The following is a 25,110-nucleotide window of genomic DNA, read 5'->3' as shown; positions in this document are numbered from 1 at the left end:
TCTGCTGCCTCCAGCAATCCCTGCAGCTGATAGTGATGTGAGGGAGTGCAGGAGTCCCCATGAAACAGCAAGGAATTGCAGACCCACATCATCTCTGTGCTCAAGCTCTAAATACAACTGAGCAGCAGATCAGGATCTAAATGCATAATTTGCTTTGCAGTGGTCTGCATATATCTTGAGCACTACACCCTCTCCTCCTGCCCCCCCCCAAAAAGTGAAGGAGAGTTGGTTTTTGCACATGTCTATGTCAGTTGCATCAAACCATCCATGGTGGCCAGAAGAGCCCTGACTATTAAAGCACTTCTATCTCATCATCCTTTGCAGTTGCTTCTTGTTCCCTTTGCTCATTCTGAATATGACCTCATGATAAATGCACACACATGCCGTAGCCACTATGCACAAGTAGCTGAAGCAAGAAATTATGCCCAGATGAAAAAGTGAGCTTGTTCTGCAACAGCTGTGGTCAACTGGACAGACCTTGGGGCTTGATTCTGACTTGGCTGTTGCAAAGGTTTACTTGTGTCTGCTCTGCTTCCTCATGCACAAGGGAGGGAAGTGACGTGCAGTGCACCTGCAGGCACTTCAGCATGTCCCCGTGAACATCAGCTCCAAGAGTCCATAGCTGTTTCACCAAAGCTACAGAGCTGAAGGATGAGGTATTCGTGGATACCACCACCTCCTGCAGATCTCACACCATTGACATGGTTTCTTTCAGCACAGAGCAGCACGGAGAGACTGATCAGCACGTGCCTCCTTGATGTATTCAAAAGCCATGTCTTCTACCCAGGACTGTAGCTGGTCCATCTTCCCCTGTAGTAGGGGAGGGTTTTACTTTCTGCAGGGCTGGCACCTCTGGTGAGACATGCTGCATTCCCCTCCAGGGAGACAAAGGGCTTCTGGTAACCTGTGCAGGCAGGAGGCTCCATGTGGGCCTCCTACAGCCTTTTCCTAAGTATGTTCTTCTTCCCCCAGCCAGGAACACCTGACTCTGCCAAGATGTGGATGCATAAGTTGCCAGCTCCTCTCACTGGAAGCTAATAGCTAGCTCACCGAACAAAGAAAATCCAATTTGGCAAAAAAAGCAAACAGTCTCATACTGGTCTCTCATACATTTTCCCCTGCTGGTGCAGTTCATCAGACTTTTCTCTGATTTATACCTTGGATCAAGAAGAGTTTCAGACTGAAGGTTATTCTCTTGTCAGGTGTAGGCATGTCCTTGCTGTAACACAGAATGAAAGGGTTTATGAGCTGTGGATGTTCAAAGGGAGCGAGACATGGAGCTCCTGGAGCAGGTCCAGTGCAAGGCAATGAAGGTGACTGAGGGAGGATGGCAGGCTGAGGGAGCTGGCCTGTTCAGCTTCAAGAAGAGACAGCTGAGAGGGGAAGTCATAAGCATTTATAAATATCTGAAGGAAGAATGTCAAGAGGATGGAGTCAGGCACTTGTCACTGGTGCCAAGCAATAGGCTAAAAGGCAATGGGCAGAAACTGATGCACAGGAACTTCCACCTGAAAATGAGGAAGAACTTTACCGTGCAGGTGACTGAGCACTGGAACAGGTTGCCCAGAGACGGTGTGGAATTTCCCTCCCTGGAAATATCCAGGATCTGTCTGGATGCAATCCTGTGCCACGTGCTCTAGGATGACCCTGCTTGAGCAGAGAGGTTGGACCAGATGACACACTGTGGTCCCTCAGAGCCTGACCCATTTTGTGGTTACGTGAGTGTTCACATCTGGATGACAATTATATGGACAGTGGTGGGCCACAAGTCCCCAGGTGCCTGGAGAATGAGGCTTCTTCTGGTAAGTGTCTTTGATGAATTGTTTCTAAAAGCCTGATGGCACCTTAGGGTTTCTTTTTCCCTCTTTACTTCAAGAGGGCCACTAGAAAATTAAATGATTGTACTTTCTTTGCTGTAGCAGAGCTTAAGGGGGAACTTAATTTGGGAGCTCATACACTGCTCACTGAATTCAGCAGGGCCTTTTCTGCCAGCTTCAGTGGAAGTTCTGGAACCAGCTCTCTATCAAAGGTTACTTTGATTTTCTGCAGTTGTGTGGGCCTTTCCTCCCATTTCTCTGTGAGGAACAGCTTTGGGAGGCTTCAGAGTTCAGATGAAATATTTGCTGTAGCTAGCCCTCAGCTTATTTTCTCCCTTGCATCATGACTGTTCCTCTCTTTTACAGCTGGCAGCTGTAATCACTGCTGGCCTCCTCCTGCTCTACATCCTGCTGTGCTATGAGGATTTCCATTTCCATGTGGTTCATGCGTATGCTCACCTGGGGTACCCCAATGCCCAGCACATCCTGGGACAGAGGTATTTGCAAGGTAATGTTTCTCCAGTCTGTGGCTAATTTGCTGCCAGAGTGTGCATGCTGATAAGCCAGAACCACAAAAGCAGCTTTGTGGTACCAAGATGCTGCTGGATTTTGGGCACTGTATCTTATAACCTTTACTACCTTGTCTCACACCCAGGAGCTGGAGTGGAAAAAAATGAGGACATGGCCATGCACTGGTTCAGGTGAGGCTCAAAAATCCCCCAAGCAATTCCTGTCATGGGAAACTGGCTTCTTCTGGGGAAAGGCTACTTGTGGTATGGGAGGCAGAAAAAGCTGGCAGTGCTTTTGGGGGGAAACCTGCACTGAGCTGTCCTGTGCTGGTGGGAAGGAGGTTCATAGGTGGCAGCAGGGACAGTGGAAGCTCCTGACTTTTCACTGTGGGCTGCACTATGCTTTGCTCTACTTTCCCCAACCTACTATTGCTATTGTTTTTAACCAGGGGGAAGAAAGGAAGTATCTTGACAGTGGGAGTGCAGAGGGATGCTGGTGCTGCTGTATGGCTTTTTTGGGGAGGTTTGAGCAGGAAGAATGCACAGGTGCAGGAAGGGAGTGAGCCAGGAGTTGCTGAGGCAATGGGAAGTCAAGTTACAGCAGTGTATTATTTTCCTGCTCTCAGTACACTCTCCCAAGAGGTTTCTGCCACAGGAGTGATACAGCCATGCCTGTGTGTGCATTTGCTGTGGTACCCGTAGTACTTACACCTGTGGTGGGAGCCTAGGCTGTGTCCCCTGAAATCCTACCATTCTTGGTGAGAAATGGGGAGGATTAAGGACTGGGAAATTTACTGTGCTACCCAAAAAACAAGGAGAGAGAGATAGGCATGTTGGATGGTATCTCTGCCTGCTCAAGGCATAGAACAGTACCAAGCTGCAGCACTTTTAGGGTTGAAAGAACTATGCATGTGACAGCAGGAGATGCAAATCAAGGAGGAGTCATTAAAGATGTCCATATCAAGAGAAATGCCGAAGCCTTCATGCTTTTCTGAATAAGGATGTTTTCCAAATCGGGGCCTGAAATTTCAAAGGAGTCACATTTCTGAAAGTGAATTATACATAACTTTTCCCTTATTTGCTCTGTCCTGGTTTAATCTCAGCTAGCAACTAAGTACTGTGCAGCTGCTCACTGGTTTCTCCTCTCCTCTCCTGCTCCTCTCCTCTCCCGCTCCTGTGGGAGGAGAATTAGAAAAACGTAAAATCCGTGGGTTGATATAAGAGCAGCATGATAATTGAAATAAAGTAAAATATAACAATAGTAACAAAAGAGAGGAATAAACCCCAAGAAACAGAACTGATGCCCAACACAATTGCTCACCATGTTCTGACCAGTGCCCAGCCTGTCCCTGACGAGCAGTCAGCAGCTCCTGACCAACCTTCCCAGTTTATACACTGACCATGGCATGCTCCATGGCATGGAATATCCCTTTGGCAAATTTGGGTCTGCTGTCCTCCCTCCCTGCTTCTTGTGCACCTGCTCAGTGCCAGAGCATGGGAAACTGAAAAACCTGGATTTAGGGTCAGCAGCAGCTGAAGTATCAGTGTGCTACAGTGTGTTACCAATATTATTCTCATACTGAATCCAAAGCACAGCACTGTACTTGCTGCTTGGAAGAAAAGTGACTCTCAGCCAAAACCCACTCTTACCTTGCTTGAAAACATTAAAACTCTGGTTTTCTTCTGTACTTCTCTTACGATTTTCTCTGCTTGTTTCTTCCTGGCTGCAGGCAGGCTGCGGGACAGGGCCATCCCCACTCTTCCTTCAACCTGGCAGTGGGGACACTGAGAAACATGACTGTGGCACTTGAAGAAGGGTAACCTGAGATAATCCTCTTCCTTCCTATTACAGCTTCATTCCGAGCTCCTCTTGGGGAGGAGGGGGAGAACCTGGTGCTGTCGGTACTCCATGCACAAAGCCACTCCAGCATTTCTAATGCTCTCTTTTTGTATTGTCAGTAATGCAGTACCTGCAGCAGGGAAATGGAAAAACACAGTTAGTCCAATGACATTTAAAACTTGAGTGTCACAGTACCTAAAATACCTGTGGTCTGATTGCATAAGTTTTTCCATGATGGTTTCCCAATGAAGGCAAGGGACAAGGGACCTGTACTGGTATGGAAGGAGCTATTGAAGTGACATGTGGATTTTCTATAAAGACCTGTCTTTCTCTTTTGAGGGAGTTCCCTTTTCACTCTCCTTCCATCCAGTGGGGTCAATGAGAAGCTTCCTGTTGACTGCCTGGGGGTTTGGTTGAAACTGCCCGGGATGAGCTTCTCTCCCTGATGTGCAAGTGCACGTTGCACACCAGTGTTCCCAGGAAGGCCCACAGATTGAGAAAACTTGCCTTGTGCTTCGTACAGTCACTGTGGCAACTTGTCCTAGGGCTAAGTGAAGCTGAAGAAACTGATCCCATTACAGTGAAACCCAGCTCTTTTTTGATTTAATGTATTGTTTAATTTTGATTCTTTCCATTTGCTTCAAGCCTGAAAATTAAAATTGAGGTTGGATAGAGCAGTTGTACTGTAAATTAAGCTAAAAAAGCATTGTTTAGACAAACCTTGTGATTTGAAGCCAGTGCATTTTGTTTCAGTCTCCACTGCATATTGCATGATCAGACTCATATATTGGGTGGTATTTCAAGAACTCCAAAACCATTTTTCCTTCAATTAAGATGAGAAAATCACCAAACCTAGAACATATGAGCTCAGACCACAGGAAAAAGCAGAAGGAAAATCAGATCATTTTCTGAATAGGGGAGAGTTAACTTCACAGATGTTTTCATATTCAGTAGCTGTTTTCCTCTTAAAAAAGCCTGTGTAATTAAAATTTAGCTAGGAATGAATTTAGGACTTGCTCCTATATTTTCTTGAAGAAGGTTTCATGTCCTTCAGGGAAGTGGAGAAACTCCTCAGTGTGGCAGCAGCCCATGGGCTCCTAGAAGCTCAGCAACTTTTGGAAAACATCTTCAAGAGCAGAAACCTTACCTGAGTGACTGCTGCAACACCGATGCTCATCCAACTTCGCCTTCTTCTGCACTCAGCTACCCCACCTTCTCCCTGCTGAGTGTCTAATCTTCAGGAATTGGAATAATTCACTGCACATTACATTCGCTTTATGCTGCATCTCCATGGTCAGGTCTATAGCAGTCATGTGCTGCTGCTCCTTCTCCATTTGCTTCCTGGCTTACCCCTTTTGAAGACCACTGGAAAGGTGAGGTGGAGGAGATCAATGGCCTTTAAGGTTATACTGATGATGAGCATATGAATTTTTTTGAAAAAACTCCAATCACTCTTGCACCAACTCATCTGCTAATGCTAAGTTAGATCCAAATATTGATCTGGGCTTGGTGCAGTGTTGCATGCATGTTTGTGCCACCTTTCATGCTCTGCTTAGGCATTGTGATAACTGATCACAACTAAGGCTTTATCACTTAAATCAGCATGACATGCACGCGTGATCCATTTGTACTGGAAACGACAGTGATTTAATAGAAACTATAAATGATGCTCTCACTTAACAGCTATTGTTCCTTATCAACATTACCATTGTCATGCCAGTTCTGGGGAAAAGTAATTCAATTTAATGGAAACTGCCTTCATTTTCAGGGTGGTCGCAGTTTAAAACCACAGTGAGCAATTGCATTTCACGGGAAAGTGCACTCACTAAACAAAGACCTGCAGAGTTTTGCTAGCAATAAAATTGTTTCCCAGGGCTTTTGTTGGTGTGCGATGTTTCCCTTCTTCCCACCATGATTATTCAGCTCACTTGTTGCGTGACACAAGATCCTGCAGTCCCCCTGGGTGCATGAGGCCACGCTGGTGAGCCTGAGAACAGGGGCTGCCACCAAGGGAACAAATGGGATGGCAAGTCCATGGTGGGGTCCAAGATTTGGTTTCTGAGAATTGCTGTTCTGCCACGACTCATAGGCAAAGGTGTGAAGGATTTTATCCAGGTTCCCATTTTCCTGTCCTCTCTTGGATGTCAGCCTCAGTATCTTTCTGGCTGATCTCCTGGCAACAACTGGGGGGCATCCCACAGGTACAGCATGCCAGCACCCTACACAGTGGAGACGGGTGGAGGCTGTGTGGTGGCCACACATTAAGGAAGGGATGGCCAGACTTTTCCTCTTCTTCACCTGGTTGCCCCCAGGCTGGGCTCCTCAGGGCCAGCTCTCTATCCTGCTCCCAACAGGAAAGGACAGAGAGGAGAGCTGTGGCCTGGCTGTCCTGCCTGCCTCAGCTTGTCCCTGTCAGCATGCTGCACACCAATGCTCTCTGGTGCACTGCAGCTGCCTGCTCCCCCCACTCGTCTCCCTTCTCCTTCCCTTCTGTGCTCCCTCCCACACAGCTCTTTATTAAACCTGGTACCACAAACTGCGCAGCAGAGCAGAGCTCCAGGTGAGTTTCTCTGTTTCTTACTCCTCAAGCAGAAAAGCAAGACACCATTTGCCAACTCAAAAAGGAGCTTATTTCCATGGTCTCTGTGGTCCATGCCCTGAGCCAGGACCCTTTGAAGGCAGGGGAATATTTCCCTTGATGTGAGCTTGTGCTGCATCACATGCCCTTTTTTCTCATAGAGTAAACATGCATGAGCAGTAGCTCCTGATTTAGAAACCAGACCTATGCTTTACATCTCATAAATAGACGGATGCACCAATTAAGTGTACCAGGCATCCTTTCCAGGCCTCTGGTACCCTCCTTTCTGTGCCTGTGAGCAGGAAAACCTTGTCTTTGTGTCCTCAAAACAGCACCCACCAGGCAAGTAATATGAGGAGCTGTCTCAAACACCCCACTGAAACCCAAAACCGGTGTGTGTTGCCACTCCTCTACCCCAAAATCATCCTCCTTGTTTTTTCTCCATCCTCCCTAACCGCAGCAGCCAATGTCAGAGGGACATCCAAGCATGGCTGCAGCGAGCCATATGCTGTTGCACACTTCTGCCAACCAGTGATGGCCAAACTCAGGCACCTTTCACACCTTTCCTATTGCCACTGGGCCCAGGATGATGCTGTTGGTGGCCCAGATATGACATAAGCTCAGTGAGCTAAGGCGTACTCACCTGGGTATGTGAGGAGCAAATCCACTGAGGGCTGGTGAGCAGGGTCATTGCATTTCACAGTAAAGTGCTGGATTGCCCCTGGCTGGATGCCAGACCCCCATCAAAGCCATTCTCTCACTTCCCCTCTGCAACTGAACTGGGGAGAGAAGATATAGCAAAAGGCTCATGGGTTGAGATAAGGCCTGGGAGACATCACTCATCAAATACTGTCATGGGCAGAACAGACTGAACTTGGGGATATTAATTAAATTTATTAAGAAGAAAATCAGAGCAGAATAATTAAAAAGAAGATAAAGTTTAAAACCAGCTTCCTCCTCATCCCTCCCTCCTTCCCTGGCTCTACTTCCTCTCCTCCCAGCGGTGCAGAAAGATGGGGAATGGGGGTTGTGGTCAGTTCACCCCAGCTGTTTCTGCCACTGCTGCCACCTCAGGGAGAGGAGTCCTTCTGCTCCAATGTGGAGTCCCTCCCAGAGGAGAGAGTTCTCCACTAACTGCTCCAACGTAGGTCACTTTTCAGGAGGTGCAGTCCCCTTCTGCTCTTCTTTGGCCACAGTTACCTCTATGCAATAACTTTTTTCCCTTTTAAAATATGTTATCACAAAGGCATTACTCTCATTCCTGACTAGGCCAGCCTTAGCCAGCAGCACATGTGCCTTGGAACCAGTTGGCATTGGCTCTGTCAGACATGGGTGAAGCTTCTGGCAGCTTCTCACAGAAACCATCCCATACCCCCCTCACTACCAAAATATGGCCACACAAACCCAGTACACACAGGACTTAAGAAATCACCTTTTTCAGTCCCCCAGCCAAAATGAGAGAGCAGGTTTTTTATGCTGATCAATTTTCCCACCTGAACCCATGTCATTGCCCAACAACAAAATGGACATTAGCACCAACCATAAGATTCTGCAGCTACCAGGCAACGAGTCAACCTCAAGGTTCATTCTGCCTTCGCTTCAGTGACAAGGTGTAATTCTTCTGTTTGCTTTCTCAAAAAAAAAAAAAAAAAGCTGTTTTGGAATATAACACATCTGCAGTAATTTCCTTACAGGTACACATGGTCTTGTACAATGGGTGAGTGACCTATCATCCTGGGCTATCCAGGTGGCCCTAATTACTAAAAAAGAGTAGTAAGATCTGGACAATAAATCTTTGCAAACAACTTTGCATATGATTCAATGGAATGAAAACAATTGTTGGTTTAATAAAGTAAAGTCACTTATCAAACAGCAGCAGGAGGAAGCCATTGGAACTCAAGGTGGTGACAAGATTTTACCAGAAAAAGATGCTCACTGTTTTCCAGCAATTTACAGAATTAGTGCTTGCATTTTAACCCAAGCACCACCTCCCCTTGAAACACAGGTGTCTCCCACCCTAATTGCTGTCCATACCATTTTGCCCTGGATTTTCTTTCAGTTCCTGATTTTGCACTTGGTGGCTGAGTGTGCACACGGTCCCATTCCTCCTGTTTTTTCCCTTTTTCTCCCCAGACCTGCCTTGCCATGGCTGTTCTGGCTGCTGGTAGATGTGGGCACCCTGTCCCCCCTCAGGGAATGGCCCCACTTGTGGGGCACTTGTCCCACACAGCACTGGCTGGACCTCCCCAATGGCTGCCAGCCCTCCCCTCCCTGGCACTGCCTGTACTCAGGCAATTAGAAGGATTTTCTTTCCCAAAACACAGCTCTAATTATAATCTAATTCATCTTATCTGAAGTACAGTTTGGTAGTCTTTCCATTATGCAAATATCAATTTATTATCCTCACATCATGTTTTGACTACAGTTGTGTTGCTAATTAGAGGTAATTTAAGTGCTTTTAAAAACCCCCTTCCTCTCCATGCACCCTTACTTCCTAGCAAACCACACAGTGCAGATATTTAGCACAGAGTCAATGATGAAAACCTGCAGTTATAAGCTCTGTTTGCATCACTCTAATTGACTTTCATTATGTTAGAAACCACTTAGAAAGCACAATTTTTTTCCAATTTACTTAGGATTGGAGATGGAGATATGAAAGAGGAAGGTAACTTACTCCAGCTGCATTTCTAACATTTTTCTGCCTGGACTTTCAAGTGATTTTGGTGTGGTTCTCCCAGTAACTGACCACTCTGTTGCCTTTAGCTGTGGGGGAAAATTAGAATTATATTAATGCTAGTCTAGGAGAGAAAACACATGCCTGTCATAAGAGAGAGAAGAGCTGACCCCAGGAATCTGGCTGAAAAAATCCTAAACCTGGCTGTTGTGGAGGTGTTTGTGTGTCCTGTTTAGCCCCTCCAGCAGAGGCACTAGGAAACTAGGATAAACTGGGATAAACCCTAGGATAACAGCAATCTGCCCTGGCTAAAGACAGCAGGAAGACTGTAGGTTTTGGTCATGGAGGCTGCCCAGCTTGGTATGGGCTGTAGAAGGTGAGCAGTGGAGATTTTTTTAGGGGCAAATGAAGCAGCCATGGGGAGATGTGTGGGAATAGGGACTAGGCAGTGGGAGTTTATGGAGGACTAACACAGTCTGTCACTGACATCCTTAAAATCCCCACAGGATTACTCCTCCCAACCCCTTTTACAATAACCACTTCTTCTACTCACTTTTCTTCTGCAGACATTTCTGTTGGGCACGTTAGGTGTGTCTGCTGTCACAGCTCAGGGCAGGGAGGGATCCTGCCTGCTGTGCAGGTGGCAAAAAGGTTTCTGCCTCCCAAAGCATCTCCAGGGCCTCCTCAGTTTGATTTGGCTGGCATGTCTTCTGACCATAGAAATGTTGTTTTACCAAACATTTTGAGGAGCTCTCAGACCTTCCCAGAAAGATGACTTTTAGTAGGGGGAAGGGAGTGTGATTGCCTGTAATAAAAGCCTACCAGAATGATCAAACCCATAGATGGCTAGAGAAGCTGTGCAGCTCTGGCTTTGAAGTGCTTGCTTCAGCAGTAGCTGAACATTAGGGGTCCCCAGTGGACTTTGAAAAGCTTTGTTAGGGGAAAAAAAAAAAAAAAAAGGACTGAAGCTTTCCTGAATTTGTCTACAATATAAATCCCAATACCCCACCCACCTACCAGGCAAGCTCTGTTGATACCAGGGGCGAAACAACAGCATTAATGCTCTGACGTAAAAAGAAGACAGCTGCCGCTGTGCTGTGCCTACAGAAACCCAGGGCTCTCAGAAAGGGCCTTTTCTTTCTGCCCAAAGTCAAGCTTCAAAGCTTCCAGCCCTGTTTTGTTCTTAATTGAAAGTGCTATTGCAGTGGGAAGGGTTGTTTTTGTTTTGCCAATCCCCTTCCCCGCTTTTAGTTTATTTTCCTCAGGAGACATTATCTTTCATTTGCAGAGTGAATTCAGTGCCCTGTAATGGAGACTTAATGGTTGTGGGTGGGTTTAGGGGAGGCTCTGCTGTGGCACTGCCACGCTGCACCAAACCTCCTCCAGCTGGGAAGGAGCGGGCTCTTCCCGTGGGAGAGGAGCTGGCAGTGGGGTTAGGCAGATCATTTGCCCTGTTTGAATCCATCAGATGTTGAAAGGGCAAGGGCCACCAGGCCTGCGAAAGTTCTCTGTGTCTTAGGAAGCTTGCTCAAAGCCCCTGGCAGCCCATTGGTGTGGTTCCTGTCTCTGGGAAGGGAGGAGATCTTGCCTACAGTGCAGACAACTTCAAGAAAGCCACTTTGTTAAACATCCCACTACTGAATAGCAGTACTTTAGGAGACCCCCAGAAAGGGAAGGCACAATGACTTGTCTTCCTGAGGCTGAAATAAGCATTATGATAAAAGTATCCGACAAGAGCTGACAGCACTTTAAAGGGCTGTCATTGCAGTGTCCCACAGCTGACAGCTCTGTCATTCAGCTCTCAGACACTGTCACATACGATACTCCACATTGCTTTCACTCATGAATTAAAAAGGTACAAGTACTCTAATACTGTAATACAAGTGTCCTTAGAACGCTAAGGATTTCTCAAGGTAAGACAGATGCAAGATGAGCTTTGTATTCCTACTTGGTTCATGTTCTGCATGGAATGCTCCCTGGCAGCTGCCCCCAGAAGGATTTAGGACCTTTTGCAAAACCATCTCTGCCCCACAGTGGGTACTGCTGGGACAACACCTAGCAACATTCCCTCTCCATTGGCAAATTCCTTTCTTTTTTTTTTTTGGTGAAAGTCACAAAGCCCTGAAACTACTCAAGGTTATCCAAAGTCTGGATGGGACAGTGTTCATTAAAGGTGGGTGTGAACCCTCAGGCCTCCCTGGGAACGCAGCTTGGCATGAGGCTGAGTGGTGCAGGAGGTGCTGTAGCTCACAAGAGCTGGCAGTGCACTGTCAGCCCCAGCACAGCTTTGCATCACAAGCCCACAGCACAAGCCCAGCCTTAGAAGCAAACACCGAGGTGGGTCTGGCCTCACCCCCTGACCTGGATGTACAGGGAAGAAAAGCAGTACAATGCAAAAATCCAGCCCATCTCTGCTCTACCGAGTGCCCTGGGGCATGTCCTGATGTCCTGTGGCTCTTTTAGAAGAGCACTGTAAGATGGAGGGGCTACTGGGTTGAAACCCAGAGAAATCCCTGTGGATGGGGAGAAGGAGAAAAAGACCTTCAAAGGAAAAAAAAAAAAAAAAAAGGAAAGCCAAACTGTAGTTCTTTTTTCCCCATCTTTACTATGCTTGCCTTCAATATGGGATTAATAGGAGGCATTGAAATATAGTCACATTATAACCCAAAATGAGTTCACAAAAGGAATTAAGTGTCCCTTAGGAAAAGAAAAATGCCTGGGCACTGTCTGGAAACTAAAAGCAAAATAATCCTCTACAGCTGAGGTACAGCAGCAGGTGGCTATGACAGAAACAAGGGGATTCCCTTCCCCCCACCCCCCAACTTTCATCTTGTCTGCTCAGGGAAGTATTGGTAGATTTTGGGAGAAGAGACGCTCAGAGGTGGAAAATGTTTTCTCAGAGTTCAGAGAAAATAGATTAATTGGGATGACAGTCTCTACCTGTCGTTACTTCACATGCAATACTTCTCCAATTCCCCATAAAACAACCATTTAATTAAGGAGTCAGCTTGACAAAATTAGGATAAACTCTGCTGGAGCTTAATGATGACCAGATCCTTTTTACTGCCAGTTTTCCTCCAAAATGAATAGCAGGCTATCATGGACTCTGTCATAGCTGACTTTCGCCTGGCTCTCCTGTTTGCTACTCACATCAGTATGGCTGACTGCCTTAAGAATAGCAAAATCAGCCAAATTTCCCCCTTTCCCATATGACTTATCCAGTACAACACTGGTTGGTACTCATTTGTTTCCCGAAATGCCTGTGTGGTGGTGTCCAAGTTATCACCAGCAGCATTTTATGAAACACTTTTAGCAAAATGTCAGTGGCTTTGCCCAAGCTCTAATAAATATCTGCTTAAGATGAACTGAATCCAGCAGGGACTTTACTCCAAAGTCCTAATTCAGCAATTATTTTCTATTAAATTATTTTATAAAGTGGGATGAACCAATGACTCAGGGCCTTGGGTCTCAGCATGTTCAGCAGTTCCCAGGCTGTTTGCCCAAAGCCTAGTCACAAAACAGCAATAACAACTGTAACAGAACTCACCTTTCAGTGATGAGGGGAAAACCCAGTTGCACACATTTTCCTTCTTTCATGAGGTAGGAACCAGACCAGTAAGTAGTTTCCTGTAGCCATTGACAGATATGATTTGGATTTTTTTTTTCACCCTGCATATATAATGGCTGAAAAACTGTAGAATGAAAAGCCTTATGTGAATGCTCCAACATTTAGAAAAAACTGACTAAAATGTATTCTCATCATCCAAAGGATGAGTGCTCAGCAAAGAGGAGGAGGAAAAGCTCCACTGCCCCTGAGGACTGGCTCAGCATTGCCCGTGCAGCTGGTCCTTTCCTGACCACCTTTACACCTGGCTCTCTGAGGGCAGGAAGTTTTGTGAGAAAATCTCCCTTCTTTCTGATACCCTATGGACAAGGACCATCTTGTCCTACCCTCTCCAGAGGATGAGGAAATTAATTCAGTGTGAGAAGACAGATGAAGGGCCACCTCATCCTGGTAGCCAGCTCCAACAGCAGGATTTGTTTCTCACTTCATGGCCTGAGGGTGCACCATGCTGGTTTCTGCTCTCTAGTACTGAGCAGGCTAATGTACTTCAGACTGAAGTAGGCTCCTCCAAGCCTAGCATGGCTCTGATTGCATAGCCTCTGCAATCTTGAGTAATTATCATCGCCAAGGGCTCCTCAGAGTTCAGCACAAGCACCTTTGAAATTGCAGTACTGCAGAAGAGTCCCCTCCCCCAAAACTCCTGATGGTCTCTTGTGTTTCTGACCCCAATTGCTGCTGGGAGAATTGGGAAGGGAAGGTCAGTTCAAAGTAAGAGGGCCAGGTAAAGAAAGAAGGCCCCCTTTCTTCAGTTTAGAGGGTGCAGCACTAACACACCATTTTTTCCCTGCTGCTCACAGCACATCTCCACTCCACTGTTCTGGAGCAGCTCATCAAGGGAGGACACGTGGTCTCTACTGGCTGGGACTATGAAGCATGTCCTTGGTGGCGAGCAGGATTTCACACTGCAGACACCCTCTGTTGAAAACTAAAAGTGTAGTCTTGAGTGTCAACACAGACAAGTTCATCTCTTGAATTTAAGGGTAGGGCTATGCCAGCAAGTAACTGCCTTCATGAAACTAGAACGATGAGGGTGGCAGAGGAGGCTAACAATTCACGGTGTAAAGATCCAGCCCCTGCAAATGACATCCCACTTGAAGACACGGCTTGACATTAAACCCAAAACGTGCTTGCACTGGGGGCTGGGGTGGGGGTGGGCACAAGATATTTTCTTGTAGCTTGAACCACAGCTCAGTTGTGACTGTCTTGCAGCAGCTCAGGAAAAAAAAAAAAAGGAGAATTGCTGGATATCTCAAAAACTGAAGAGAGAAGACAAAAAAAGCAACCACCAGCCTGGGGTTTGGGGAAAAAACCATTAGCTTGAGCTGCCAAAGAAGAACAGAGAAACCAGCAGGGAGGCTCTGGAAAAAGCTAGCAGAGAAAAGGTCAAAATACTGATGCTCCACAGTGGAGCTAAGGGATGGATGCCCAGGGCAAAGGAGCTGCCACAGGAGCTGCTTTTCACTTAGTCCTGTCCCTGTGTAGTGACAGGGCAGACTGCAGGGTCAGGAAAGCCCCTCTCCCTAAGGGCATTCCTCTGGTGCTGCCCCTCCCGCCCCATGCCTGGGGAAGCAGCACAGCAGGAGTCTGCAGAGCCCTCCCACTGCCAGCATCCTCCTCTGCCTCCTGCACGGCATGCCCGAGCTAACTCACCTCTGAGCTGCACTTGGTTGAGATGAGCTTCAGCAGCTTAAACTGTTTATTAGTCCATGCTTCAGGAAGCCATTCACCACTCCAGAGGTTTACCTGGAAAGCCCACAGCGTTGTACTTGTGATGAGGAGGCCGTAGTCAGTGCTGGGAGCATCCGTGTGCAAGACCCAAAACACAGGCAGTGGCTGTGCCGCTGCAGGCAGGTTGCCACTGTCCTGGGTACAATGCTCAGGCTCCACAGACATATTGGGGTTCTGTTTTTTTTACAGGGTCCCTTCCCAAAAGGGCTTTAGGTAACTCAATGATTTATAAATTTTCTTCCACTAAGAGCCATCGGGGTGGATGGGTGGCCAGAACAGCTCCAAAAGAATAAAAAAATTATAGTCCATGGCTCATTAAGCTAGCATTACTGCTCATCTGGAACACAGGAAGCTGCTCCTCTAGACCAGAAAGAGAAAACTCCTTATTTTAGGCACCAAAAGGCTTTCCATGGTTTCCTGCTGGAATAACTGCAGCCACTGAACAGTAAATTCACTTCCAGGAGAAAACACTCAAGAGTCCACAGGGATTCACAACTGTATGCAGAAATGAGTGCCTCAAAAACTTACAGGTTTTTTGAAAAATAAATGTTTGGTTTGCTTCCCTCTTGGAAAGAGAAAAATAAAAAAGGAAACATTCTGACAAATAATTCTATTAATATTTACATAGAACATAGGTGTATATTTGCTCCATAGTGTGTTAGCTGGAGAACAAACCATCTGCAACCTTCTCCCCCACAAAAAACCCCCCCCAGAAAAACTCCCAGGTGCAAGTACCAAAAAGTCTTGCTAAAAGTCTCCTGAGCTAGTACAACCTCAGGCCAAGAAAGATAAATAAAACCACCCTACTGCTACTCCCTTGGAAGTGGTTCATATTAGCACTGGGGGTTTTGCTCCTCCCTGAAGCCACCTGTGGACAACTCCCATCAGAGCCAGCTGGTGCAGCTCATCTCATCACAGGGCTGGGTTTGTTTCCTCTTTATTTGGAAACCAGCTTTGCCACCAGCTTGATTTGGCCCACGTGGAGCATTGTGCTGCTGTCCCTTATGTTATGGTTTTAAAGGCAGCCACAGTGGCTGACCTGTGAATGATGTTGACTGTGTCCCACTAGTCTGCCAAGGTTTCCGTGCATGTCCTTGATCCCGAGAACAGAAGTGATAGGCAGAAGTGCCCAAGGAAGAAAAGGAAGAAAAGCAGAGAGGTTTCCTTTTTTCAATCTTTTTTTTTGCTTGTTTTAAAATAAAGTTTCTGCTTAAGCCAAAGGAAAATCTGAAGTTGTGGTCTGCCCACTCCCTGTGTATAGCAGCAACCTGGCCCTCTTGTGCATCACTGGGCTCAAGACATGTGGCTAGCTGCATTGGAACACAAGTTTCAGGACACCTTGTTTATCTTCTGCCTTCCCCAAAAATTATTACTGATATTTTGTCGAATCTCTTTAAGCATTTAAGAGATTGACGTCATTGACCATGATTTCTGACAGGCTGTAGTCTCTCTCTGCAAAGTTTTGTACTGCTGAATTAGATCAAATGCTGATGCCTTTGGGGGCAATAAAAATAATTCCAGCTTATAACAGAAAATGAATTATAATTCAGAATCATTCTTGGTAGAAATAATATATTGTTTAATTACAGCCATAAGAGCTATTTGATTTTGAGATAAGAAGTGGTTGCCATAGTGACCCAATTCTTAGAGATAATTTTTGACTAACACTGTATAAAACACTATATGATACCTGCCTTCACAAGAAAGCAATTTATGAAGATGAGTTTTCCTAGTGTTAGGTCTGGGGTGTGAACAAGCAACGTAAGCTATATATGGAAAAACATTTTCCATTTGGTTACTGCCTGAAAAGCCCTATATGCACATTTCCCTGCAAGCACACTCATAGATGTTGCCTCAGATTCAGAGCAAATCTTGCTCAGCTTTCAAGACCGTGTAGACTCTGTGGAGGAATTTCAAACCTCTGTGGAGTATTAGAAAAAAATGGGAGAAGGAAATCAGAGACTTGTTTGTTCTGCAGAACAAGCCACGCCTACTGCCTACCATCAGGGAAGGTAAAAAATGTTTTTACTTTTAAGAGTCTTCGAGGAAGCATACCCTGAAATCACAGCCCTTGCTAGAGTCAAGCAAAGGCACATTTTGACACATGAAGTGAAATGCAATCCTCAGTGAAACTGGTACAAATTATCATTTGTCAAGACTATCAGCCTTTTGGGGCTTCTTTTGGTAATCCTTGCCTATTTGACCATATCCCTGTGGTTGATTTAGAGAGACTGGTCTGCAGGATTGCTCTAGGAATTGCAGACCTGTCCCTGTGCCAAGCTGTGTGGGAAGCTGGGTGTCTGGCTGCCTCCCGCCAATAACATGTCCGTGGCAGCCTGTGAGCACAATGCAGCCCTTTTGTGTGGCAAAACCACCTTGCCCATGGGCAGGACCCCTGTGGGCAACCACGGCCATGGGGCTGAAGAGCTGGGCTGGTTGCTGGACCTTTGCTGCCTTGTGGAATCCAGTTGTTTGTCTACCCACAGATTAAAATAATTTTGGTTATTGAAGATGGTGAGTCGGAGAGAGAGAGGCAGCACTGATCCAGCTGGGGTGGAAAGTGGGTTTCTCATGTCATTGTGGGTTTTCTTGTCAACAGTGATCGCCCTGCAGTGCTTTGGTATACAACACCCTACACTACATTCACCCTTCTTAAATCACTTCATGGCCCTTGCTCTGATCCTCGGGGTAGCCCTGATTTGGGAGAGTACAGAGCTGACAACCCCTGTCCAGTGAATCCTGGCTTTCTCACTCCTGAAGGTGTCTTCTCCTGCCAAAAATTCCTGGCAAACCATAGCTAATCATGTGAAAACACCAATGCTCTAACTCCAGGTGTTTAATATACCAAACCAGCTCAATATGAGCTTAGTTTAGGCTGTTAGCTTTTAATTTTGGAAGTCAATATATGCAAACATCTTCCTTCCCAAAATGGAAAAGCATTGGGTGTTTCAAAAGTCTTGCACCTTGCTTCAAAGGTGACACACATGGGAGGAGATGAAACAGGAGTGCAGGAATGTGGTCTTTGCAGCTTCCTTGGGATGCGCAGTGAAGGGGCAGGAAGTTTCTCTCCCTTACACCACCAAGCTATGAATATTTTGAAAATGTGCTTTAATTAAAAAGTGTTGGGCCTTACAGTAAAGGTCTCCCAGGCCCTGCTGCCAATGTCCACCAGGGATGAGGGTGATAAAGCCTTAGAGCCTTCAAATGTTTGACTTACTAAAATCTGCCCCTCTTCCTCAGTGCTGCCCCGTCCCTTACCCATGATGACATATTTCTGCTAAAATCTAGTGCTGTCCCAAAACACACATGGTGCTGAGTCCACGTGGACAACCTCAGCTGCACCTGGAGCATGAGTGGACAGGCTCTCTGCTTTAACACATGGGATGTCTCAGACTCCTGTAAATCCACTTCATCTCAGTTTAAACATTTTGGGATCAGGGGCTCGGAAGAGCTGTGGGGGTCGTGAGACATTGGAACAGGCTGCCCAGAGAAGCTGTGGGTGCCCTGTCCCTGGAACGTTCCAGGCCAGGCTGGGCAGGGCCCCGAGCACCCTGATCTGGTGGCTGGCAGCAGCAGCAGGGGATGGTTGAGGTGCCTCCATGGCTGGTGTTCTGGAACTCCATGGGTGGGCGCAGCGGACACCCGTTACCTGGGCATGGAATGTTGCCACCGGTTGCCAGGGGCACTCCTGCTCCCAAGGTTCTGTTGGCACGGAGTCTGTTGAGCCAGTTGATGGATTCTCTGCTGTGCAGCAGACGTGGAGCATCCGTCTTCTCCATCCCGGGTGGGAATAGAGAGCGATTTGCTGACATTTGCGAGCCAAACTCTGGACTGACTGTACAGGTGAGTGCAGACAATTCTTGGAAAGGCTTCTGATGCTGAGGGGCTGGGCTGGGCTGCAGGATGGGCTGCAGGTGGGCTCAAGTAGCAGAGTCACAGACTTCCCCTCTAGCTTTGGACAGGAACTGGGGACTCGGGAATGGGAGTCTTGGGGCATGGGGGTGTTCAAGAAAACTGGCATTCCAAATAGGTAATCTCCCCTCTACTTTTCTGATAGGTTTGGAAGAGCAGTTTCCTGTCACTCCGAAAAATCTGCAGTGGGCTGCCTAAAGGGACCAAAGGGATTGATCACATCCCTGACGTTCCTTTTTTGGCATTTGCCCCACTTACTTTGACGGTAGTTTTTGATCACAAAACACCATGAGCGCTGTAAGTACTTTGCTACTCAATGCAAATCTGATTCTTGAAACATTTTCCAGGGTACTTCCAGAAAGGATTTCAAGACTTTGTAGCAAATGCATGGGAACAGAAGCCTTTGAAAACTTGATGTCACTTGATGTTCTGGAATAGTGAAGGTTATGAATCTCTGTGGGTGCTAGCTGTAGTGCAGAAATGCTTACGGTGTGAGCAGCAACCTGCTGGAATTGGGAACTGGTCTCTTCATTCTCAAGCCATTGGGACAGGCTCTTTCTTGGGGAGGCAGCTTGTGGAGATCAGGGGTGATGTCTTTTCCCTGATGTGATCCCTGTGCTCAGGTGGGAATGGCCCAGAGCACCATTTGTGTGCATTCCAGCCTTTGCAGGAGAGTTTTCTGTATCCTTGTGTGCTGTCATTGGTGTTGCAAAAACTGAGGACTGTGTTAAGATTAGTGCCACAGAAGATGCTAAAGCTTTTTTCCCTCTCAGCGTTGCCGAAAGCGCCCTGGAGGAGCAGTTGATTCCAGACCAGCTCGGAAACGGAGCAGGCTGCTGCCCTCCAGCGCAGGTGGAACTTCGCAGACAGAGCCAATAGATCTTGAGGAAAGTGGTGCACCTGCTTTTGAGCCTGGTGAGAGCAGAAGCTGCTTCTGGAGGGTTGAAGACCATCTGGCCATGTGCTTTTGCCAGTTTCTAGGTCCTTTACTGGGGAGAAAGGGAAACCTTGGGATTGAGGAAGCATCTGGTATGGCATCCCTAAACAGCAAGCCTTCTGAGAACTGTTCTGGTTTGTTACTGGGCTCCATACACTGGCTGCTAGTGGGAGAGGAGCTGTGTAGCCAAAGTCCTCAAGTGCTGCTCAAAGACCTTTCTGTGTGTTCTGATGAGCTGGCAGTCACTGCAGCTGCCACAGTGGAGGGTGGCAAGCTGAGTTTGGGATCTCCCAAGCTGGATGAAGATGAGGAAAACCTGCCATTAGCTGTGCCCCATCCTTCAGGGGAACATGTACAGCACAATACTTTAAAATTAGGACCCTAACTATGATTACAGTTTTGGTGGGGCTTTCTCCCCCCTGTGTGCTAAGCATTCCCCTATACAAAATGAATCATCTGTTGATGTGAACATCCTGTAAGGTGGTGTCATCCAAGAGAAGTTGTGAGGAGCTCAGCTGCTCTTCCTCTTGTTTTGCCCCTTCAGAGTGACAGGGCTGGCAATTCTCCCTGTGGATTGTTGAGGGCAAAGCTTGAGTGAAATGTTGGATACATTCCTGAAATAAGAGACCTAGAACACAGTAAATCCAACCTCAGCCTATTCCACAGTGGCAGCCCATTTCATTCCTCTGCAATCTCTGGTCTTGACTCCAATGTTCTCTTTTTCAACTGGTGAAGAAGTCATAGATGTCACAGATGAAGAAGTCATAGATGTCACAGGTGAAGAAGTCATAGATGTCACAGGTGAAGAAGTCGTAGAACTTCCAGGTGAACCTTCTGAGCCTGAAGTCATCACTATCAGTGACGATGAGTCTCCTATGGTAAGCAGAAAAGGGCACACTCCTCTCCATCTTGTGTTCAAATTAGTTTCTCTTGAGCTCCTGGGCCTGTCTTCTGGCATCTAACTACCTCTTTGAGTATCACTTGCAGAGAATGGAAAAATAATCTAAAAGAGCTTGTTGCTTCAGTGGTTTAAAGAAAAAACAAGGGAGAGGACAGGAAGTCTTTGACTTCCCAAATAAGAAGCGTTTTCGCTGCAACATCAGTTTAAGGTGCTCTTGTCACTGAGGTGCACAGTGCAACTGCAGCTGACTGGGGTACAAACTAGTATTTTTATTACTCCAAGAGGTCTTTAAAAATGCCACTTTTTCTTTTCATTTCCCCTGCTATTTGAAAGAATAGCCCTTGATACAGCCCACAATGTAGTTTATTCCCTCAGTTTTGGGATGTCACTGCTGCTGTGCAAAGCAGAATATGCAGCAGGCATAACATAAAGGGTACCTCCTGACAGCATTATTCCTGAGCCTTCACCAAGAAATGGCCTCAAACTTTACAACAGAACCTGCATGACCCAGTTCCAGTTCCACCAAAAGCAAGAGTGGGTTTGGATTAGGGTTCTTTCATCAGCAACTGTTAATCTAATACAAAATATTTTTGGATACCACAGCACATTTGCCAGTTTGGGGGTACGAGAGGGAAAGAAACAGCTCCAGGCCCAAATGCAATTAGGAAACTGAAATGGGGGAGCAGGGAGTAGAGTGTTCAGGTGGTTCCTAAGTGCCTCCATGTCCACCCCATTGCAGGACAGGGAGCAGAGCCAGCAGCAGCTGCATCTATCCAGAGCGTCACCTGAGTCACTGGCAAGGGATGATGAAGAAGAGCCAGAAGATTTTGATGAGTATGTGACAGATAAATTGACTCTCTAAAATCTAATTTCTGATACATAGCAGAAGGAGATTTTGCCAAGCTTTCAGGTTCTGCTTGATTCTGTGCCAAAACTTCAGAATTGGAATAGATTGGCCTGACAGAAAGAGAAGTAGTTTTAAAAAAGCCAACAAAACAAGCAAAAAAACCCCAGTAGAAACCATTCTTCTCTGTGCATGAAGCCATTACTGAATGTTTCTTCAGTATGGCTTGAAATGCTTGCAGTATGTAAAAGCTCTGGGAATGATTGTGTTGCGGGGCTGAGATACTGCTAAATCAAAATAGGGGATATTTTAAGTATCAGTGTTTTCTTTGTTGGTAACCTTTGGTGCCCAGTGAAATAAATGTTTAAACGGCTGCATGTTCTCCTCGTTCTGCTCTCTCTAGTGATTGGCTGCGATTTGATTTTGATCGTCCGTTTTGGTCAGATGAGGACTCAGAGGTGAGGACCCACATATTCTTGTCCTTTCTGGTGTGTGGGAGGGAAAGGAACAAAAAGGGAGCTGCTAAACTCAGTTGTTTTAGGTGGGTGCCACGGGCAGCTGGCTGGAAGCACAGACCTTGCCGGGAAGCTCCAACTTGCCCATCCCTCCAAGCCCCTCCTTGGTGGTGTCCATAGAGGGAGAAGCTCTTGCCAGGATGGCACTGACACACAGCTCGGTGTGTTCCTTGTAGTTCTAGCATTGAGTGACAGGCTGCACATACTCCCAGTCCAGTTTGCCTGGTGCCAATAGAACAGCAAACTGGAATTCTTTACTTCCAATGCCTGTTGTGGTTTCCTTTCTTCAGCAGTGGTTCACCTTATACTGAGTGTTTAGGGATATCACATTTGAATTTTCCCTTTTGAGGGAGAAAGAGGGAAAGATACAGCTCCAGGCCCAAATCCAGTTAGGGAGCTGAAACAGGGGGGAGGAATGTGGTTCCTAATCTGTCTCCATTTCTACCCCATTGCAGGACAGGGAGCAGAACCAGCAGCATCCTCATGTTTCCAGTGCAGCAGGGAATTCAGCTGATCTGCAGGCAAGGGATGATGAAGAGGAACCAAGGGATGTTGACGGGTATGCAAGAGAGAAAGTGTCTCTCTAAACTCTGATTTCTGATACATGGTAAAACCAATTTTTTTGCCAAGTTTTTGGGTTCTTCTTGATTCTGTGCAAAACACTTCAGGCCTGCAATAAAGTGGTCAGTCTGGAAAAGTAATAATAAAAAAAAAAAAAAGAAAAAGAAAAACCCAACCTGCAAAATCCAGCAGAAGCCTTTCTCCTCTGTTCATAAAGCCATTTAGCAGAAAGGCTTCACACATGCTGAAATTCTTGCAGTACATAAAAGTTCTTGGAATGATTGTGTTGCTGGGATGGGATATTGCAAAATCAGAATAAGAAATGTTTCAATAACTGACTTGGTTCGGAGTGACATTAATGGCTGCATGTTCTTTCTGGTTTGGTTCTCTCTAGTGCATGGCCAGCAGGTCCTGCCAGTCCTCCAGCTAGTGAGGATGAGGACTCAGAGGTGAGGATCCACACGTTGATTTATTCATCTAGCATGAAGTGTTTAGAGCTGTGACAGCAGAATTTGCTCTTTTTGGGGAGAATGAGGGAAAGAAAGAGCTCCAGGCCAAATTGAATTAGGGAACTGAAACAAGGGAGCAAGGAGGAAGGTGTTCAGGTGGTTCTTAGGTGCCTCCATTTCTATCTCACTGCAGGACTCGGAGCTCCCCAGTTTTTTCAGCATAATAGGGAATTCAGCTAAGCTACCTGCAAGGGATACTGAAGAGGAACCAAGAGATAATCAAGGGTATGAGAGAGAGAAACTAGAGTCTCTCTAATTTCTGATATATGGTAAACCCAATTTTTCGCTAAGCTTTTGGGTTCTGCTTGATTCTGTGTCAAAATATCAGACCTGGAATACAGTGTCCTGAAGAGAAGTAATGAAAAAACCAACCTGCAAAATCAGTAGAAACCTTTCTCCTCTGTTCATAAAGCCATTTAGCAGAATGACTTCACACATGCTGAAATGCTTGTAGTACATAAAAGTTCTTGGAATGATTGTGTTGCTGGGATGGGATATTGCAAAATCAGAATAAGAAATGTTTCAATAACTGACAGTTTGTGTGCTGGTAACTCTTGGTTCGGAGTGACATTAATGGCTGCATGTTCTTTCTGGTTTGGTTCTCTCTAGTGCATGGCCAGCAGGTCCTGCCAGTCCTCCAGCTAGTGAGGATGAGGACTCAGAGGTGAGGATCCACACGTTGATTTATTCATCTAGCATGAAGTGTTTAGAGCTGTGACAGCAGAATTTGCTCTTTTTGGGGAGAATGAGGGAAAGAAAGAGCTCCAGGCCAAATTGAATTAGGGAACTGAAACAAGGGAGCAAGGAGGAAGGTGTTCAGGTGGTTCTTAGGTGCCTCCATTTCTATCTCACTGCAGGACTCGGAGCTCCCCAGTTTTTTCAGCATAATAGGGAATTCAGCTGAGCTGCCTGCAAGGGATACTGAAGAGGAACCAAGAGATAATCAAGGGTATGAGAGAGAGAAACTAGAGTCTCTCTAATTTCTGATATATGGTAAACCCAATTTTTCACTAAGCTTTTGGGTTCTGCTTGATTCTGTGTCAAAACATCAGACCTGGAATACAGTGTCCTGAAGAGAAGTAATGAAAAACCCAAGCAGCAAAATCCAGCAGAAGCCTTTCTTCTCTGTGCATGAAGACATTGTTAAATGTTTCTTAAATAAGGCTTGAGACATACTCAAATACTTGCAGTACATAAAAGCTATGGGAATGATTGTGTTGCTGGGCTGGGATGTTGCTAAATCAGAAAAGGGAATGTTTCAATTTCGGACAGTTTATGTCAGTAATCCTTGGTGCCCAGTGAAGTTAATGCTGCGTGTACTTCTGGTTCTGTTCTCTTTAGCCGATGGCCAGACAGTGTATACGTTGCTCGATTTTGGATGCATTATTACTCAGAGGTAAGGAACCACACCTCCAGCCCAAGTCCAGTTAGGGAACTGAAACGGAGGGAGCATGGAGGGGCGTGTTCAGGTGGTCCCTAAGTTGCCTCCATTTCTACTCCGATGCAACAGTGGTGGTATTTGCGGCGACAGCCGCATTTCGTCAGTGCAGAAGATAATTCAGCTGTGCTAGTGATGGAGAACAATGAAGAGGAACAAAGAAATAATGATGAGTAAGTAAGAGAAAATGTCTCTTCAAAGTCTAATTTCTACTATACACTAGGAACATTTTTTTCCAAGCTTTTGGGGTCTACTTGATTCTGTGTCAAAAATTTTGATTTGGCATATAGTGGCCTGTCTGGAAGAGAACCAACTAACTTAAGAAAAGCAAACACTAAAGTCCAGAAGAAACCTTACTGCTTCCTTCAACAATATTGAATGCTTCTTAGAGAATGGCCTGAGTTGCAGTGCAGTACATAAAAGTTTTTTGAATGATTGTGTTACTGGGTTGGGATGTTGCAAAATCAGAATAGGGGATGTTTCAATCACTTAGAGTTTATTTATCAATAACCCTTGATGGACAGTGGAATTAATGGCTGCATGTTCTTTCTGGTTCTGTTCCTTCTAGTGCACAGCCAGCAGGTCCTGCCAGTCCTTCGACTAGTGAGGATGAGGACTCAGAGGTGGGAATCTACATGTTCTCATAATTTCTACTTTGTGGGAGGGGAGGGGGCAACCCTGTTCTTTTAGGTGGGTGCTATGGGCAGCTGGCTGGAAGCACA

At 46.2% G+C, this 25,110-nt stretch overlaps 1 long non-coding RNA gene across 1 annotated transcript; it reads right to left on the bottom strand.

Annotated features, from left to right (window-relative positions):
* Nucleotides 1–1,101: 1,101 nt before the first annotated feature.
* On the bottom strand, nucleotides 1,102–5,703 carry LOC119700785. The gene is made up of 3 exons (XR_005256876.1): nucleotides 5,314–5,703; nucleotides 3,977–4,296; nucleotides 1,102–1,219 (listed from the first exon to the last, which is right to left on the bottom strand). It is a non-coding gene; the product is annotated as an uncharacterized LOC119700785 (long non-coding RNA).
* Between the last annotated feature and the right edge of the window lie 19,407 nt (nucleotides 5,704–25,110).

The sequence above is a fragment of the Motacilla alba genome, chromosome 4 (assembly GCF_015832195.1).
Source record: "Motacilla alba alba isolate MOTALB_02 chromosome 4, Motacilla_alba_V1.0_pri, whole genome shotgun sequence".
Taxonomy (NCBI): Eukaryota; Metazoa; Chordata; class Aves; order Passeriformes; family Motacillidae; genus Motacilla; species Motacilla alba.
This window is presented reverse-complemented; position numbering and strand designations above follow the sequence as displayed.